This window comes from Tachypleus tridentatus, chromosome 11, assembly GCF_004210375.1.
Source record: "Tachypleus tridentatus isolate NWPU-2018 chromosome 11, ASM421037v1, whole genome shotgun sequence".
Lineage (NCBI taxonomy): Eukaryota > Metazoa > Arthropoda > Merostomata > Xiphosura > Limulidae > Tachypleus > Tachypleus tridentatus.
In genome coordinates, this window is record NC_134835.1 from 57,270,230 (window position 1) to 57,283,886 (window position 13,657).

The following is a 13,657-nucleotide window of genomic DNA, read 5'->3' on the forward strand; positions in this document are numbered from 1 at the left end:
TTTCTCTTTTCGGAACTTTTCGGTCCTTAGAAGAGAGAGCTAAAAATGTAATTATTTTTGATAGTATAAAACTGGAGAAATGTAGTGAGCAGAAATTCATAGAAATAAATTGTATAATTTTTTTCTCCCAATTTTGGTGATAGGAATTTCATGAGTAAGAAAAAGTATGAAAGTATTATATTTAATACTGCTACACTACAGTTCTTACTTCATCTTGTTTGTCATCTTATATCTTCTCGAACGATGATATACAAAAAGTTAATTACTTCTTTTCTGTGTAAAACATTTAATTATCTTAGAAATGTTTCACTATTCTGGGTGATATTAATCGGTTGAAACCTTCCTGACGAAGCAAGTCTTAATTTAGCTTTTCTTCATTCGTCTTTAAACTGAAATACAAAAAACAGGTGTCTTACATTGTCTCACTAACAGTTTTAATATTTGAATCACATAAGTGCACATAGAAAATCCTATAGCCTGTGCTGTTATTAGTTGACATTACCTTAATCCTTATCCTAGTGATTTATAAGGAGATTCGTTTATGTATAACACTATAATACCCATAGAATTTCGCCTACTTTTACCACAAGGGAAAGATTTGTTTTTTTTTCAATTTCGCGCAAAGCTACTCGAGGGCTATCTGCGCTAGCCGTCCCTAATTTAGTAGTTTGAGACTAGAGGGAAGACAGTTAGTTATCACCACCCACGCCACTTCTTGGTCTACACTTTTACCAACGAATAGTGGGATTGATCGTAACATTATAACGCCCCCACGGCTGAAAGAGCAAGCATGTTTGGTACGACGGGAATTCGAACCTGCGACCCTCAGGTTACGAATCGAACGCCTTTACCCACCCGACCATGCAGGGCGATCCAGGGAAAGGACTTTACTGTCTGTCATCTAGATTTATCTAAACCGAGTCAGCTGATCGTTTACTTCTAGTGAACCTTTTAACCAGTTGTAGGCCCGGCATGGCCAAGCGTGTTAAGGCGTGCGACTCGTAATCCGAGGGTCGCGGGTTCGCATCCCCGTCGCGCCAAACATGCTCGCCCTTTCAGCCGTGGGGGCGTTATAATGTTACGGCGGCACCTACGAGGACTTTCGCCCAATACCAGGGCTCATCAGGGTGGCCGGGATACGACAGACATAGTAACTTAACATACCCGTTGAGACGTTAGTGTCTTGTAAAGTGCTTCAGTCAACAACTAATTAGAACTGATAAGTTTAACATTGTGTTTTTCAGTTACAATTTCAATTTTATGCAGTAAATCAGTTAAGAACAAGATAAACATCTTGTAGAAATGAAGTTACATCTCGTATAAATAGTGCCCAAGCGTGTTAAGGCGTGCGACTCGTAATCTGGGGGTTGCAGGTTCGCATCCCCGTCGCGCCAAACATGCTCGCCCTTTCAGCCGTGGTGCGTTATAATGTGGAGGTCAATCCCACTATTCGTTGGTGAAAGAGTAGCCCAAGAGTTGGCGGTGGGTGGTGATGACTAGCTGCCTTCCCTCTAGTCTTACACTACTAAATTAGGGACGGCTAGCACAGATAGCCCTCGAGTAGCTTGTGCGAAATTCAAAAACAAACAAACAAACAAACCAGTTGTAATAATTTTACCGAACAATTTATTAGTCCTCTCCAGCCCAGCAAAATATTATGTAAATCTTTATTGAATGATTTTCTTACCACTGACCTTTAGGTTGATTCAATATATTTCAAAACTACCTTTCTTTATAGATGGTATTATGTGTTTTGTTTGTACAAATGTCTTACAAAACTACCCTGAACAAAACCTCAGCTGGTGAATATCATTACTTTAACAATTATAAACATTATTCAACATTGCACTATTTTTATTATAGCGAATGCATAGGAATAAGTGTATATAACTATTGAAAAGACCAAGGTAGTGTTTATAATGTTTAAACTGTAAATCTGCTTAATCATCATTGAAAAAGCCGTATTTTAAAAGTTAAGACCAACCTTAAACTTGTCTAGAATGGTTTATTTTCATTATTAATACGACGTATTCGGCTATATCATGCTGTAAGCAATTGATAATGTTCATACAAGGAATAAAAATATATTTCTAAGAGCCATTGAAATCCTTATACGTGCCTGAAAGGCTATTTTCGCAACCACTTACTATTTTATTACAACTTCAAGCCATTAACTTTCATGTTCTATTGTTTCAGAAACGTAAGGAATAGGTGAAGAATTGTGTATACAATCCAATCTTTTGCAAAAATAACATCAGAATCGTAATTATTGTCATTTTACTTCAAGCCTAGATAAATTCGTTCGTGGAAAAATAAAAACCATTCCGAAATTGCTATCTTCAATGAAGCCAAATAATTGTTCAGTAATGTTTATATCCAAACTACTTGCATGGTTTGGTTGTCGTTAAGCGCAAAGCTACACAATATGCTACCTTTGCTATGTCCACCACAGGTATCGAAACCCGAATTTTAGAACGTAAACCCTTTAATTTACCTCTGAGCCACTTCGGGACATTAATTATATACAATAGTTATACAATGAATGGTTATTACTTTACAAAATACTTTGGAATTATTTACAATTTGCGCTTTTTATTCTCCTTTACGATAAAAGTTGATTTTTTAAAAATAATAAAACATCAGAAATAATTACAGAAACAACTGAATGAATGTTTTTTAATGTTATTTTGCTTTGGATAATTAATGAAGCTTGTGATAAAATCATTTTGTAATGGACCAAGAATTGTTGTTGTTTTGAATTAAGCACAAAGCTACACAATGGGCTATCGAAACCCGGTTTTTAGCGTTGTAAGTTCACATACATACCGCTGAGCTACTGAAGGGCTAAGAATGGTTGAACAAAACAATAGGGTTTTGTTGGGATTATCTAAGTTCCATGTTCCTTTAAACATCTATTACTTCTTTTATGCTTCTCTCACTAAAACTTACGCTAAGCTAACACTGTAGGAAGTTACCACAGCTAACCTATGTTGTTACTACAGTACAGAGTCTTAGCCTTCAAAAGTAAAGTTTTTCTCTTTGTTTTGTTTTTCAGTCACACGTTTTGTCACAACCACAGCAACGGTCTTCAAATGTATCTATCTGATCGATTGTCTTTCAGTATGTACACAGACGTCTGAAGGCTGCTGTTCAAATTGTGACCAACAGCTTGTGAATCAAATATCAAAATGAAAGAAGAGCGTTTGCTCTTTTACTTTGGAATATAAATATATATTATGTTTGACAGTTGTTAACAGACATGTCTTTTAACAGTCCAAATATTATTTGAACTGCACCCACGTTTATGCCTGTGTTTATACGCATGTCTATGAACATAACAATATAGTTCTGTTAAACTTCTGCGCAAAGAAAAGATGGTAATGTAATAACATCTCCAGTGCTCAGTAGTTTATTACTTATTTGAATGTGTTATTCAGTTCTTGGTTTATGATCTAAATATGTGTTAACTAATATGGACCTTTACAATATAAATATGATCCTTAATTATCGTTACATTTTCAGTTAACGAATATTTATGGAGAGCTTCCGTCTGCGAGATTTTTATGTTGAAGAAATTTAGAATTATTTCCTAATTTTTTCTGGTTGACTGTACTCAAGGGGTTAATTATTTATTTTTAGTAAAAATTAATTATTGCACTTGGTACTTTCAGTTTCGCAACAGTTTGTGAAGTAATGTTAGTATAGTGTTTGTTCCTAACACTTTTTCATTATAAGGACGTTATAAAACAGTTAGGAGAGTTTTAGTTTGAAACATGTGGTGGCATAAACTCTACTAAAAAAAGACGACTAAAAACTATATTAAAAATGCAAAATTTTGTTTAGAACGTTAATTACGTCCTGTGTGAAGTGAGAGATTACATGCTATTTATGTCAAAACAATAGAAACATGATATGAGAAACTATGGACTAATTATATCAAGCTATTAAAATGCATTTTGTGAGACTACATGTTAGTTATACTAAAATTACTGAAAGACATGATGTAGGAGAGTGCGTTTTAACTATCGCAAATCACTAAAAATGTGTTGTAAGAGACCATATACTAAATATGTTAAATAATTGAAAACTAAAAGTAAAAAATGAAAATTGATAACATTAAACTAAATTTCATATTCAAGTAAGTTATAACTATATTGTTGGAACACGTCATACTGTTTGCGTCAGCATATTAAATAAAAACTTAGATGACCACTGTTACCAAGTGCTCTTTACTTACTGACTGCCTTACAGTTATTTACAGTTCATGTTATATGCTTTGTTTGTACAAATTTACAACAATGTAAATCATCAGGTGACCATAAAGGGAAGAATCAAATAAAAGTCTCGATCAGAGTGGAAAAATACATATACCGAGCTCAACAAGAATAATATGTCAAGTTCAACAATATTTGGAGTGTTATCACCTAGAAACATTCTTAAGATTATAAATTCCCACTCAACTGCACTCCATAAATACCATGAAACACCATTACTGGAAATACGGAAATTGTAGTGGTATGAAACATTTGTTATAAAATATTAATATTCCCAAAGCACTTGAAAAAGTATCTAATTTACAGGTTATTTTTGAAAGGTTGAAACTGAATACGCGCCGAAATCAGGTTTCAACAACAATAAAACAGTTTATTCAGCAAAAACAAAACTTAACGACACATAGTTGTTAAACAAGTACCAAGCCTGGAGTTGACACTAATGTTAGAAAACAAAATATCATAGATAACAGTATTATTTCTAGTAATGGAATGAGGAAAAACAACTAGAAAAAAATACAGCACAAGCAGTATTACGAAATTAACTTTCAATATTAATAACAACATCAAGTTTACAATATACTAACTGTATCATGACTCTCTTTCTCTTAGTGAAGCTTCTGGCAGGTTATTTATTCATTGGGTTGATCACGAGAGTACACCTCATGTTATCATAATTTTACATACCATTTTTCTACATTAGTAGTAAAAAAAACACTGAATGAATATAATCATATGAAAATCTATCACTAATTAACAACGTTGTAAATCTGCATACCTACAGTTGTGCCTTTGGAGTTTTGTTTTTCTTATTGAAATATATTAATGAAATGCTTATTATAACACATTTCGTTAAAGAAAAATTACATGAATTTTTACATCACCATGGAAGTTTAGGAATGATATATGATTAAAATAATAAATATTATATGAAAATAATTTGGGTCTTTTATTAGCGTTATTTATTCAAAAAGCCTTAAAATGATATGAGAAGAGATTAACAGAAAATATAATAGTACTATTTAGTGTTTTCAATACATTCCACAGTTCCTTAATCCTCTCATGCAAGTTGTCCTTTAGATTCTTCACACATGCAATCTAACATTATTCAGCGAAACTTGTTCAACTCTATGAAGTGGCATGTTTGTTCGTTTATTCAAATTCATGTTATGTTCCAAGTTGTAGAAACAAAATAAGAAACGTGTAAAAGCTATTTTTATTGTTCAGGTTTTTGTAAGAAAGTTTACATCCAGAAATATCTTTACCTGGGACTCATTTTATCTTTTTTAAGAAGCTAGTGTATATGTTTAGAAAGTAAGTGGATTACGGCAGATAGCTCTCATGTAGCTTTGTGTAAAATACAAAACAGTTTTTTTTATATAAATTGATGTATGTGTTTAGAAAGGAATAACTCAGGAGTGAACTAGGTAATAAGGCTCTAAACAGAAGAATATGAATGTAAAGAGCTGATAAAAATCATTTAATTTCATTGGTGGAAATTCAGCTCAAATTAATCCTCAAGTTGCTGTCTTGTTTACACCTTTCGTATAAAAACCTGACAAATCCATTCCGGTGAAATTGCTCATTTTCTTTGTAAAATTTGTAAATACCCCAGAAATTATTAGCGCGATTAGCTACAATATCATGTATAAATATATATATATGTAGAGAGAATATCAGTACTAAAGAGTTAAGTACAATAAAACAAAAATCACAAGGAAGGACTTCATGACGACAAGAAACCCACTTGAAGTATTCTCAAGAAGACTGGTATGGGTATTAAAATAAAGTAGAAAACAACGTTTGGACCTTCTTCGGTCATCTTCAGGTTAACAAAGGGAGTTTGCAAATTTTCTTTGTTAACCTAAAGATGACATAAGAAGGTCGAAACGTTGTTCTCTACTTTATTATAATTAAAGTGATAATATCCGTCTTGATAAAAGGAAAGATTGCGTTAGAAACAGCAAATCCAAACCTCTGACTAATGTTAGTTTGTTATAAACAAAGCAAGCCGAAACAAATGTACAAAATAAAAGCGCTGCAACGTATATATGTATATAATCTATACAACCCATATGCTGTGAGGAATCTTTTAACTAATAAAGTCATTGATCCGGAATTAATATGATCCATAAATAGTTTAGACAAAATTATTTGAAAGGCTAATATGGACCCAACCGCTAGAATTTGTGGTCTGCACGTTAAAACATTTTAGGGTTTGAAACGATAAAAGAAGAGGTTTATTAGATATGTTTATGCCTTTCGCTAGTACAGCGGTACGTCTACGGATTTACAACGCTAAAATCAGGCGTTCGATTCCCCTCGATGGATTCAGCATGACGTGGCTTTGCTGTAAGAAAACACACACTTATCTAGAGAAACTTAGTCCATCTAAGTAGCATATAAAAAAAATCCACATAAGCAATTCTAATTAATTCCTTTCTCACCAATAAATTTTAGAATTATTTTCATTGTATATATATTAATTTCATTTATATAATTATCTTGAAATGTATGTAAATACTTTTCGTATTTATCGTATAACAAAATAAAATATCTCATTAAGGTTTTATCATCAAAACCATTGAAAATCAAAATATAATCAACTCAACTCCGCATAATTGTAGTTTGAGCTCTTGGCATACTAATTTTTTTTTTTCTTTGAGTATCCATGAATAAAATTTTTCTGAGGCCGACTGTTATTAAGTTTATAACCAATAAATAGCTTATATTTCCATTGATTGACTGGTATATGTTTTATGCCACGTGAATGTTGACATTTTAGCTGAAATGAAAAGTTTTTTCCAACCAGAATATAGTGGGAGCTAAAGTTGAATTTCTAACTCCTCAAGTTACGTGATTAGAGCGCCAGAAGATTTCTCACAGAGAGACTAGTTTTTCAGTTGTTCACAAGAAATTATTCTCTGTTATTCCTTGAATTATTTTCTTAAAAATTATTTTGTGAACTAATAGCATTGATGTAAAGTAATAGGGTTAACTTAGAAGAACAATCGGCGGCAAAAAAAAGCAACAAAACGACTACACAGGTGAATAATATAGTTCTTGTTTTTCTTATTCTTTATTTATTTATTATTATACACGTAAATAAATGTAAAAGTAGTTACGAGGTTGATCAAGTTGACCTAGCCTGTACTCAGTAAGTATAAAACAAGAGAGAGAGACAGTCGGTCTGGTGGACTCAGCAGATAGCTCGATGAGACTTTGTTATAAGAAAAACACACTCACAAACACACACTGTCCGTCCGGATCGTCAGTAGGGGCCCCTGGCGCAACTGCGTCACGATTAATGCAGCCCTGTGGCTGAATCTTTTTTTGTTTTTGTTTGTTTGTTTGGGAATTTCGCACAAAGCTACTCGAGGGCTATCTGTGCTAGCCGTCCCTAATTTAGCAGTGTAAGACTAGAGGGAAGGCAGCTAGTCATCACCACCCACCGCCAACTCTTGGGCTACTCTTTACCAACGAATAGTGGGATTGACCGTCACATTATACACCCCCACGGCTGGGAGGGCGAGCATGTTTAGCGCGACGCGGGCGCGAACCCGCGACCCTCGGATTACGAGTCACACGCCTTACGCGCTAGGCCATGCCGGGCCTCGTGGCTGAATCAACTCATAAAAAACAATTAGGCCGTAAGAATAAATACAGATATATCATTCGTGACGAACATCATTATATAGTATGTACTCAATTAAGATAATGATGTAAAAATCCACCTATTCTTATTAACATAAATATACAACCATATTAAAATCTAAAATTTGAAAAAACCCGTAACGAATATCAGTATAGTTCATTGTAGCTACTTAAAAAGATAGTGGATATCAAACAGTGCATATTAAACAGTTCCACTCACATATAGATTTTAACTAAAAATCACGTTTAGTGTTAACGTAGTTTAAAGAACAATTACGCCTTAATGCTTAAAATATTTACATTTAAGAATAAGAAACATTATTTATTTCGTGAACGGCTCCTTACAAAGATAGCGAAGATGTAATATTTAAGTATTCAAGAAACTTGCTAACTACATTCTCAAGACAGCTGGTATGGGTATTAAACTTTTAATTCAAATAAAGTACAGAACAATGTTTTCACCTTCTTAGGTCACCTTCAGGTTGACAAGAAGGTCGAAACGTTATTCTGTACTTTATTTTAATTAAAATTTTAATACCCATACCAGCCGTCTTAAGAATACATCTTTTCTTCAAGTTGATTTTTCGCCATCACGAAACGTGCTAACTGTTTTAAGAAATGAGTAAGAAAAATAATGTTCTCCGCTGTTTGATTTGCACTGTTGAAACAGGAGATTCGATTCCCCTTGGTAGACACAGCAGATAGTGTGACGTGGCTTTGCTATAAGTAAAACACAAGAAAAAAGAATTTTAATATAAAACGGTAAAAATCTCAATATTCGAAAAACCACGGAAGAAACACATTACCATAAATAATGGTACATATATTTATGTTAAATAGTGACCAAATATGTTTTGTAGTTACTAGATTGTCCAATTAGAATGTATAATAATAAAAGTAAATAAATAAAATTATTATTAAGGTTATTGAGTCATGAATAAAATTAACAAAGAATAGTATTTTTCTTAACAGTTTTCTAATCAGAACAAGAGTTATATGTATAATAACAAATATTTGTTTTTTGAGTAATGTGACGCCGACTGAGTTGTTTCATAATGGTGCAAGCAGCCACGAGTTATTACAAGAATACAAAACTATTCATTAATCATGAAACCTCATGACCTAAAAGCTGCTGATAAATGGTCATGGAGACAAGAAAAAAATTAAGGCAAGTGAAAATAAAAAATACTGAAACGAGGTATTAAACGAAAAGATAGACTACCCTGATGCACACACACCTTCCAATTTAAAAGGAGGTTGAAATGCTACTTTAGATAAGGACAGTTATTTACTAGCTACCCGTATTTTCAGCGCAAAAAAAACAACACCAAAGTAAATAGCATGAGATGATTAAATCACAATGTAGTGGATCTATTTGAGATGTTAGAAAAACACGTTGGTTCAATAAATCAGTTTAGGGTACCTCAGAATTAAAGTTATTGGATAATACTTCTCATTTATCTTCCCTTTATATCCGATTTTAGTGAGTCGATTCATGACAAAATCGCATGTATTTTGGCAATTACAGGGCCTTAACTTCGATCACAGAAATCAAGGTAATTTCCGCTTTTTTGCCACTCATTTAGGGAAAAGACATAAAAGATTTTAACTACAGTTATGTTTTTAAATTACTACGGAACTTATTCTACTGAACAAAACAAGAACTTTACTTTTTTTAGCCATAACTGATAATTTTTGCTAAAATTTAATATCAGTTTAGCAATAGTTATATATATATATATATATATACATTAGTTCATTTGCTTGTGTTGATTATGTTTTAAACATATTGCCACTTAAATACAGGTAATAAGAGTTTTATGTTAAATTTGATTAAAAATTCACACTTTTGCTATATTATCAGCATGAATAAATATTTTAAAATAATTAAAACCCACACTTTAAAAAATAAAAATAAAAAGTCTTCATGTTTCGACTGACACCAGCCAGTCATGACAAGGATAATACGATGCTACAATATACATTGTTTTGCTGTTGGTTGAAAAACAAACCAAAGAAAGCATGTATTACATTTTGCATACAGTAAAGCAATAGAATCAGTAGATGGTCATTTGTCATGGTAATTTTAAGCAAATATCTTTTTTTAGAATAAATTATAATTCAAATGACATTATCTATATACCAGAATTAATATCTTGACTGCTTTGTGTTTTGTTCAAATACTTAATTCCAATGGCATATTTGCTTCTAATAATATAGTTTGTGTTTTTATTTTTTCCTTTATCTTGCTTGTTTGTTGGTAACACTAAGGTATGGGGTGTTTCTGGTTGTGAGGATAAGGATGCTTTACAGAAGGATTTAACTTAATAAGTGAGTTAGTTGGGCGAATAAATGGCAGATGGGTTTTCATTGTAATAAATACAATATAATGAATTTAGTATATCATGTGTGGGAACAACTTTAACAGTATTGCGAATGAAGGGAATCATGTTGTTATAGTCAACGAGTCTCTAAAGCCATCCAAGCAGCGTACTGTTGTCAGTGGTAGGTCAAATAGTATTTTAGTTTGTATCTAGGGAAATATTCAGTATAAGTCTAAAGAGGTTATAATTTAATTACATAGGTCACTGATTAAGCCACATTTGGAGTACTGTGTCACAGTATTTATGGTTACAGGCAAAAACAAACAAAAAAGACGAAATTAAATTTTTAATCTTCAATTATTTACTTTAGCTAAACGCTTAATCTACAAGAAAAAAGGTAAATTTATTTATTTCCTTCATATATAAAAAAATGTCTAATAAATCTCCAGTTTTATCGTTTCAAACCCTAAAATGTTTGAAAGTGCCGACGGCAAAGCCTAGCAGTTGGGTCATATCGGCCTTTCAAACTTTTTTTAAAAAACTATTTACGTATCATATTGGTTTTGGATATATGGCTCTATTAGTTAAAAGATTTCTTAAAGCATGTGGGTCTGATACAATATATATATATATTAGCTAGTCTCGCTAACAACTTCTGGGGTATTTACAAAGTTTACATAGAAAATGAGCAATATCACACGAATGTTTTGCTCAGTTTTGTTTTGCCTTTACACTGAGAGTTATAATAGTTAAAAACATAAAGAAGTCGACAGTTTGAGGGTTAAGTTAAACTGAATTTGCCTCAGTGAAAGTAAATGTTTTTGTATTAGTTTTTTAGCTTCACATTCTTCTGTTTAAAGTTTCATTACCTAGTTCACTCCTGAGTTATTTCTTTCTAAACACATACATCAACTTATCAAAAAAATTGTTTGAATTTCGCTCAAAGCTACATGAGAGCTATCTACCCTAGCCACCCCACTTCCAGTTCTTGGATATATCTTTTACCAATTAATAATGGGATTAACCATGACTTTATTACGCCAATACGGCTGAAAGGACGATCATATTTGATGGTACATAGACTCGAACATCCGACTCAAGTCAAGCGTCTTAATCACCTATTTATGTCAGGCCGTTTAAAAAGAGATGAAATTAGTCCTAGGCAAAGAACGAAGAATATTTCGTATTACTGGATAATAGCATAAATGTTCCATCCTCCTATTTGATATTTAAACTGTATCAATATAGTTAAAGCATTTTAAAAGTACGCGCAAATGTACAAATATTTTACTATATCGAGATTTGTTTGTTATAGTGTACCCTCCTGTGGTTCAGCAGTAACTCTGAAGACTTATAACTCTAGAATCGGGTTTCGATTTCCGCATTGTACCCAATGTGTAGCTTTGCGCTTAATTAACAAACAAAAAGGTTTAGCGCGTTTTAATTTCATATTATCTAATAGCTGTTTGTTTGTTTTTTCGTATTCTACGCATATCTTTACTCGTTTTGAAAGGTACAACTTTGTTTGGAAAAACATTTTGAATAAGCATTCATGTGATATTCTATATGCATCTATGACCGATATGTTACATAATTCTAGAATTATCTAACCTTTTTTCATATAGTTGAAGGAAACTTACTGAATAATGTTACGTTTAAAGATTGCGTGAAGGAAGACTCTAAAGCACAACTCGATCCTTCAATACCTCAGCGAGTCCTTGCCTGAGAGGATGAATACAGTCTTGAGAAACTGTATTGTAAATATCAAGTAGTACCATTATAGTTTCTGATAATTTCTTACGATATCAGTTTTCAGAGTTTTTTGAATAAATAATGCTAATTAAAGATTTAATTTATTTCAATGATATATATTATTTCCAAACTTTTAGGGCGACGCTTTTTTTTTGTAAAGCAGAAAGTAAGTCATTTCATATAATTTGAACAAACAACTTCTTCAACTTAGTGTAAGTTTTCTGTGTTTTATGATATTTTTTTCATAAAGTTATTTTGATAAGAAAATCATAACTGATGCCTTTTTTAAAACACTTCCCAGATTTTTCAATTTTATTCAAAACAAGACATTTCTTCTCAAGAAAGATCTAGATTGATAATTAGTGATAGATTTTAATGTGATTATATTCATTCAGAGTGTTTTACTGTTAATGTAGAAAAATGATATGTAAAATTATGATAACATGAGGTGTACTCTCGTGATCAACCCAATGAATAAATAACCTGCCAGAAGCTTCACTAAGAGAAAGAGTCATGATACAGTTAGTATATTATAAACTTGATGTTGTTATTAATATTAAAAGTTAATTTCGGAATACTGCATGTGCTGTTTTCGTTTTTGGTTGTTTTTCCTCATTTTATTATTAGAAATAATACTGTTATCTATGATATTTTGTTTTCTAATATTAGTGTCAACTCCAGGCTAGATACTTGTTTAACAACTGTGTGTCGTTAAGTGTTGAATTTATTGATAACACTCCAAATATTGTTGAACTTGGCATATTAATCCTTGTTTAGCTCGGCATATATATTTTTTTCCATTCTGTTTGTTTCTTTATTTGTTTTGAATTTTGCGCAAAGCTACTCGACGGCTACATGCGCTAGCTGTCGCTAATTTAGCAGTGTGAGACTAGAGGAAAGGCAGCTAGTCATCACCGCCCACCGCACACTCTTGGGCTACTCTTTTACCAACGAATAGTAGGATTGACTATAACATTATAACGCTCCCACGACTGAAAGGGCTAGCATGTTTGGTGCAACCTCGATTCGAACCCGCGACCCTCGGATTACGAGTCGAACGCCTTAACACGCTTGGCCATGCCAGCCGGGCCTTTTCCCACTCTGATCGAGACTTTTATTTGATTCTTCCCTTTATGGTCATCTGATGATCTACATTGTTGTAAATCTGTACAAACAAAACATATAACATGAATTGTAAATAACTGTAAGGCAGTCAGTAAGCAGGGAGCACTTGGTAACAGTGGCCATCTAAGTTTTTATTTAATATGCTGACACAAACAGTATGGTCTGTTCCAACAATATAGTTATAACTTACTTGAATATGAAATTTAGTTTAATGTTATCAATTTTCTTTTTTTTACTTTTAGTTTTTAATTATTTAACATATTTAGTATATGGTCTCTTACAACACATTTTTAGTGATTTGCGATAGTTAAAACGCACTCTCCTACATCATGTCTTTCAGTAATTTTAGTATAACTAACATGTAGTCTCACACAATGCATTTTAATAGCTTGATATAATTAGTCCATAGTTTCTCATATCATGTTTCTATTGTTTTGACATAAATAGCATGTAATCTCTCACCTCACACAGGACGTAACTAACGTTCTAAACAAAACTTTGCATTTTTTAATATAGTTTTTAGTCGTCTTT